This window comes from Electrophorus electricus, chromosome 2, assembly GCF_041902795.1.
Source record: "Electrophorus electricus isolate QZ-2024a chromosome 2, ASM4190279v1, whole genome shotgun sequence".
Lineage (NCBI taxonomy): Eukaryota > Metazoa > Chordata > Actinopteri > Gymnotiformes > Gymnotidae > Electrophorus > Electrophorus electricus.
In genome coordinates this window covers 9,989,271-9,995,839 of record NC_137498.1, presented here as the reverse complement: position 1 = coordinate 9,995,839, position 6,569 = coordinate 9,989,271, and the positions used below count along the sequence as shown (strand labels likewise).

Sequence of the window (6,569 nt, the reverse complement as noted above, 5' to 3'; positions counted from 1 at the left end):
GTCTAGAAGAGTTAAACACAACTAACATACATTTCACCTGCCCTCACTGAACACTTTCAGTACCTCTAATAAGTGAATGTGTAGGTATAATTACAGACTGTGTCCACCTGGTGTCTTACACAGTTTGTGTGTCACCCTGCACCCAGGACATCACTGGTCAGTTTCTGACCACAGATGTCCCAGTATATGTGGATACTGAACCATTCATTCTCCACACAACAATCCCACTACAGTGCTGGAGGCTTGGTAGTGGGTGTTGTACTGGTATGAGTGTTTCAGGTACAGCAGTGTTACTGGATTCAGTGCTACTGGTAGGCTGAGAGTGTTCTGACAGTGAAAGATATCCAGCCAGCAGTGGTTCAGTGGTCAGACACTGACCATGACTGGAGTTGGAGGATGGTTAACACTAACTGTGTATTACACCAGATGGGCTAGAACCACTGACTCTACAAATACAAGATTTTTCCCATCCATTCATATATATCAAATGTGACAGAGCATAAACTGTTGCATAAACTTTGTAAGTTACAGAACATCAGAACATCTTTTTGATGTTAAAAATTTGACAAATGGATTTGTTTTGTCTTCATATGATGGTTCACAGAAGAATGTCACTGGTTGTACTGGTTACTTCATAACAGTAGTGTAACATGTCAGTGTTTCTGCTCTCTCTAGTCTGTAAGGATATTGTGAATCCTCCCACAGTGCTGAGTGGATACGTGGGAGGGTCTGTCCTGCTGCCCTGTTCCTGCACTAAACTGCTGGCCAAGCCAAAGACTGTCAGATGGAATTTTATAAACAAATCTAAAGACATCTACCCAACTGACCAGCCAATCCGTTACACTGATAGAATTCAGCTGGTTACTGCTCCAGGAAATTTCTCTTTATTCATATCTGGTCTGACTAAAGAGGATGAGGGAAAGTACATGTGTAGTATCAGTGTTCACCATACAACTGTCAATATCAATGTAAAAGGTAAACAAACCACTTTTATATTTAGTGTATGTCTAAAATGTTTTTGACTACATTTAGTGACTGGTCTGTACCAATAACTACTGCACTATGTAAAAACAAATGTATTGCCTAGACATCCTAGTAGCAAATATGGAATAATATGCTCATCTAAAATATGAATCTGAACTCAATGATGCAACACTAATAGATCACAGACCTAAAACACTCAGAAATAAAATATGACGTTCTATTTGTGCTTCACTTTCATCTCTCCATCTTTAATCCAAGGAGCCTTGGTCATGTGGTCAGAAACTGACCAGTGATCTCGAAAATATTCATGGAAACAGACAGGCTACAGTGTCTAACTGTGTGCATACTAGGTGTTTCTAAAGAGTATAAACACACCAGAATTGTGGCTGACTGTACTGTGTAATGAGGTTTAAAAAGCACAATTTCATAAACAGCTCTGGCTTTTTGGGCACCAAACATTAAGAATCAATAAGAAAATATGACAGAATATTACGTCCTACCTCCTTGCCTCTCTGTAATTATTTGATTTGCTCACAGAAAATTACTGATTTTATTTTTTTTTAAAAAGCAATTCTTCCTGCTTCATAAAGGATGTACAGAGCCCTGTAACCTCAGACTTTGCTGTCGTTTTACCACCACTGACATACAGCAAACCAAACAGCAAACTGAACAATTTTGTTTGTACAAATTGTAAATACAATTCTGTAGTATAAAATCTGAAGTTAAACATACAAAATACATAACAGCCCTGAACCCTCATTATTTATAACTGATCACACTTTTCTATTCTGGCAGAGGCTCCATATAAACCTGTAAATCCTCCTCCAGTGGACACTGACACATCAAGTCCAACAGCTTCAACTAAACCTACTACTACAATAACGTCTCCAAATGGTTATAAGACATTCAGTCCATCATCTACCAATGGAGGTAACACACATTGGTTTAACGAGTGTGGGGCAGTATGCAAGCATGAGTTAGCCTGGTTTGATGCATTTTTTAATGAAAATGAAAGCACACATGAACATACTGTGCTAATGTTGCATACACAATGTCATACAAGCGATTAAGGCAAAAATAACTGACATTGGGGGTTGTACTGGATTGGGCTTTATAGGGTAAATAATGAGGGTGAGACTAGACCCAGGTGACGGGGGTAAGTGAAAGGGGAAACACAGGACCCCTGTGTGAGGGCATGAACAACACAAAGCATGTGGAGGAACAAAAACAAACAAAGGAGCACATGGGGAGGAGGATGGTGGTGAGAGGTGTTACAGTAGCACCCACACCCCCCTTAACACGGGGCTCCTGTGTGATGGTGGTGAGGGGTGTTACAGTAGCACCCACACCCCCCTTAACACGGGGCTCCTGTGTGATGGTGGTGAGAGGTGTTACAGTAGCACCCACACCCCCCTTAACACGGGGCTCCTGTGTGATGGTGGTGAGGGGTGTTACAGTAGCACCCACACCCCCCTTAACACGGGGCTCCTGTGTGATGGTGGTGAGGGGTGTTACAGTAGCACCCACACCCCCCTTAACACGGGGCTCCTGTGTGATGGTGGTGAGGGGTGTTACAGTAGCACCCACACCCCCCTTAACACGGGGCTCCTGTGTGATGGTGGTGAGAGGTGTTACAGTAGCACCCACACCCCCCTTAACACGGGGCTCCTGTGTGATGGTGGTGAGGGGTGTTACAGTAGCACCCACACCCCCCTTAACACGGGGCTCCTGTGTGATGGTGGTGAGGGGTGTTACAGTAGCACCCACACCCCCCTTAACACGGGGCTCCTGTGTGATGGTGGTGAGGGGTGTTACAGTAGCACCCACACCCCCCTTAACACGGGGCTCCTGTGTGATGGTGGTGAGAGGTGTTACAGTAGCACCCACACCCTCCTTAACACGGGACTCCTGTGTGATGGTGGTGAGGGGTGTTACAGTAGCACCCACACCCCCCTTAACACGGGGCTCCTGTGTGATGGTGGTGAGGGGTGTTACAGTAGCACCCACACCCTCCTTAACACGGGGCTCCTGTGTGATGGTGGTGAGGGGTGTTACAGTAGCACCCACACCCTCCTTAACACGGGGCTCCTGACGTGCATAACAGTTGACAAGGGAGCCCGAGCCCGGCGTCACACAGCAGGGTCTGGAGAACCTGGACAAGGACAGGTGGGAAAGGAGGAAAAAAAGGGGAAAGTCCATCGGGTGAGGGGTGGAAACAGGACTTTGTACCACAACCAGAGACCTGACAGCAGGCTGGACAGGAGACGACTGGGTTCCAGCTTGGGTAGTGGGACGGACAGGAGTCCGGCTGAGAGTAGGAGCACGGGATACAGGATAACAGGAACCCGAACCACAGCTGGGATTGGAACAGTTACAAAGACAGGAATGGGGACAGACAAAGGCAGACACTGGGATTGGTAGGATATCAATGAAAGATTGTCAGTTCCAGTACAACAGAGATGTTACAGGAGGTGAAGTGGGCGGCTATGCCGGGAATGAGAGAGAGAGAGAGAGAGAGAGAGAGAGAGAGAGAGAGAGAGAGAGAGAGAGACAGAGAGAGACCCCCCCGGGACAGCTATTCTGCTCAGGTGAAGACTAATCCACTCCATGAGGACTTGACCCAGCAGTCCCTGTTTCATTCACTCACAGAAAATGACTGAAGGACACACTGCACCTACAGAACCTGTAACCTCACACTTAGCCATCCTATTAACCACCAGTAACACAGCGAACCAAAGACTTTTGCTTTTTCAAACTGTACATACATCAGTTTTGTAGTACAAAATATAAATGTAAACATGTAAAACGCATGAAAGCACAGAACCTTCAGTACTTTCAACTCATCATATTTTCTATTCTTGCAGAGGCCCCACATTCATTCTGTTCATCAACTACCACTGAATTTAAGATGCATTTGTTCAATAATATTCTCCCATCAACTCCATAAAATGATTCCCCACTATATACTACTTCTACGAATACTACTACTAATGATAATAATATTAGTTGTAAACGACATTTAGTTTAACATTTAGTTTAAGAGGGAGTGTTTGGAAGAGGAAACAGTTCACAGCTGTGTTAAATAAATGTATTCTGCTGCTGTGTAAGACTGGGGTCAGTGTTTGTTGTGTTGTTACAGTCTCTCCTCAGACTCTGCCCTACATCCCCTTTGCTTTGGTCACTGTGATCTTCCTCCACATTATCGTGGCTGTGGTTTATTACACCAAGAGAAACAAAGGTAAAAATCTCATTAGCAAGCTGTTATAATCAGATTGTTTTCTCATTGTGTCCATTAACATCCATTTTACCATGTGCAGAGTCAGTTCCTGAATGAACTGAGTTGTTCTTGTTCATGTGACCTGCTTCAGTGTCAGAAATGAGCAGAGTTCACTATAACACTGCTGGTGGAGATGGAACAGCTAGTCTGCAGTAGAGAAGAAAACCAAGAGAAATCAACAGACCAGCTTCAGACCTACACACCTGTTTAACAGACCTGCCACACACATCTGATCAGCTGTACCCACTGACCTGACCAAGTTTGTGCGTTAGAGATTTATCAGAATATCTTCATTTGAATACAGTTCCTCTCCACTGTAAGTGTAGCTGTCAGGTTATTCACTAGACTGTAGTTTTGAAGAGTATGTACGGTGTGTAGCAGCAGTCCTGCTATGTGTGTGTGTGTGTGTGTGTGTGTGTGTGTGTGTGTGTGTGTGTGTGTGTGTGTGTGTGTGTGTGTGTGTGTGTGTGAAACTCAGTAAGAATGCAGCTGTGTGTTTATCTCCTCCTTGTGCTCCACTCTGCTGATGGTGAGTGTTACCTTCTCTCTACAGGTGTTGTCATCCTCATACATTCATTTACACAAAGGTATTTATATCTGGGATCAATAGAGAGTAGCGGCACCCAGCCATCAGAAATCACAACACCTAAAATACATGTTTGGTGTTTAACTCATTTTTTATGACAGTACAGTGTGGTCACATATTCTTACAACAGCCGTCAGAAATGGTGATCTGTGTGTTGAGGCTCTATAGTGACAGAATTCGGTGCTCACAGATTTTGTCGTACCACTGACATTTAACCATCGGAAGGCTCAGAGCAATGTCTGTTCTGCTTATTTTCTTAAATTCACCTTAAAGGTACTTACATGTTTGATATCACGGTGTTCAGAACAATCTCAGCTATCTTCCTGTTGAGGTAGAATTTGATGTGGATCACTGCATAAAGCAATGTATGGAATATGGAAATTTTTCATCTCATGAGAAAAAATACCTTTACTCTTGTGAACCTGTTTTGGTGATTGAAATAGGTTTACCACAATAGTGAAATAAATGAATAAAGTAATATTAAAATGTCTAATAAATGTCTAAAATCACATTGTGTACATTTATTGAGTAAAAGCATGGTCTGTTAGCAACATTAGCATCTTTTGTTCTAAATTAAAGGATCAAAATGTGCTCCTTTAATTTACTCCAACCATGTCTTGTCTACCCGGGTTAAGGGAAAATAAAGTAAATATGATTCTTCACCGACCTGTCCCATTAAGTGGCACTGAAATAATGTGCTGTAGTTCGGTCCGGTAGAGAGGAACCGGTGCTAATTACTTGCCAATTGCTAATTAGATACTAGCATAAAGTAGGACTTGTAGGGGCAGGACTAAGACTGACAAAATATAGAACCAGAGAACTTGTGGGGTTTTTGTTTGTTTGTTTTTGGTACACTTGAGGAGGCTAACTGCTAAATCAACATGTTAAATGCTGTAAATGTCAATTTAAATGTCAATTTAAATATTGTCAATCTAGAACTAAATTCTGACTCCTACAAGCATCATTTTGCTCTATGAGTCTGTAAAAAATGTATTGCGTTTTATTATTACATTATGGTATTTTTTCCAAGGAATAATTTTTCTGCATTTTATGTTTTTATCTCTATTGAAGGATTTTTTTTATATTTGACCTTTAAATAGCAGCATATTTTTTCTGTTATTAATCATACCTTTTAAAGTCAAATGCCATCCACTGTCTGTATGCAGTGAGTCTATTGCTGTTTCATAAATAAAGAGCCAAAGCAGGACAGAGTTGTAGTTTCTGTTTACATCCACTGATAAACAACTACATCATGAAAGTGTGTGTGGTGCAGTTTGACAGCAGAATGTGTGTAGAGTGCAGTTCACTGACAGCAGTTGGACATGCCACTATCTGTTGGACGTCACTGTCTGTGATGTGTCTAGCTGGGGGGGAATTGGCATGCACACATACATGTAAACACACACATACATACACACACATAAAAACATATGCACCCACATCCATGCACATTCATACAAACAAAAACATACACACACACACACACACACACACACACACACACACACACACGGCTGCTTCAGGATGGCCAGACCCACATTTGAAGGACCTGGAGAAAAATACATAATTTTTCACACACATTAAATGTACAAAGTGATACACACCTACTACCAGCCCACACACACACCCACACTCACAAATATATGCCTGCTCCCGTATATGTGTATATAGCCACCAGTTTACAGATGTGAGAATTGTACTCACTTCTTTATTTCTGTTTGT

At 42.5% G+C, this 6,569-nt stretch overlaps 1 long non-coding RNA gene across 1 annotated transcript; it reads left to right on the top strand.

The window, feature by feature from the left end:
* Positions 1-4,127: 4,127 nt before the first annotated feature.
* On the top strand, positions 4,128-6,054 carry LOC145660182 (uncharacterized). Its single transcript, XR_014126363.1, has 2 exons — positions 4,128-4,222; positions 4,353-6,054. It is a non-coding gene; the product is annotated as an uncharacterized LOC145660182 (long non-coding RNA).
* The last annotated feature ends 515 nt before the right edge of the window (positions 6,055-6,569 follow it).